The sequence below is a fragment of the Salvelinus sp. IW2-2015 genome, unplaced genomic scaffold, assembly GCF_002910315.2.
Source record: "Salvelinus sp. IW2-2015 unplaced genomic scaffold, ASM291031v2 Un_scaffold2215, whole genome shotgun sequence".
NCBI classification, from domain to species: domain Eukaryota; kingdom Metazoa; phylum Chordata; class Actinopteri; order Salmoniformes; family Salmonidae; genus Salvelinus; species Salvelinus sp. IW2-2015.
In genome coordinates, this window is record NW_019943545.1 from 105,092 (window position 1) to 106,060 (window position 969).

The window sequence follows — 969 nt, forward strand, 5'->3', positions numbered from 1 at the left end:
CCCCACTCTCCTGGTCTAATAAACCCCACTCTCCTGGTCTAATAAACCCCACTCTCCTGGTCTAATAAACCCCACTCTCCTGGTCTAATAAACCCTACCTCTTCTTTTGCATTCTTGCTTTTGCCACATTTCACAACGAAAACGCCTTCAGTGATCATGAATAATGATTAAAGGAGCTGTTATTTGCACACAGAGAGAGACGTTCTTCTCAGTCCTACTGCCTCCAACTCCTTTAACTCAAACCCCTTCTGAGTTAAATGTGAATATAAAATAGGCCTACAAGTGAGGTCCTGTAAACAGAACACAAGCAGACAATGAACACTGGTTAAGAGGGGGGGGTGAGAAAATAAAAATAATAAAACAAGCCTAGCTAAAAAAGCAAATAGACAATGGCTTCTTTCTCTTGACTATCATAAGAGATCCCCATGACCAAGGCAGGAGAATGCCAACACCCACGTAGATATGAAACAGCCCAGAGAGAGAGAGAGAGAGAAGCCCACTGTGAAAGTCTGGAGGAAATTAGAGGCTGAGCTGATCAGATCAAGCCTCATTGTGCTAATATTGGTTTTTTTTCTCCCCTTGCTTGATTAAAATAGCTGTTTGTTTCTGTTTGTTTGTTTTAAAGCAATAATATGGAACTTGAAAATGCCTGGTCGGTTTTCCTTTACCAAACATTATTCAAAGTTCAGTTGGATGTTCAGTCTATAATTATATTGAATTCTTTCCATTTACCGTTTACCTGTCCTCTGTCCTGTATGTGAATCCGTCTCATTTGGTCTCATGGTGGCTGAGAAGAGAGGGAAAAAGAGGACGTGGGGAGAATTATTTTGTTGATAGGCAACAGAGCAAGTAATGTACACACAGGAGAGAGAAGAGGTATGCTATGAGGAGGAGAGAGAGAGAAGAGGTAGGGTATGAAGAGGAGAGGGAGAGAGAGAAGAGGTAGGGTATGAGAGGGGGAAAGAGAGG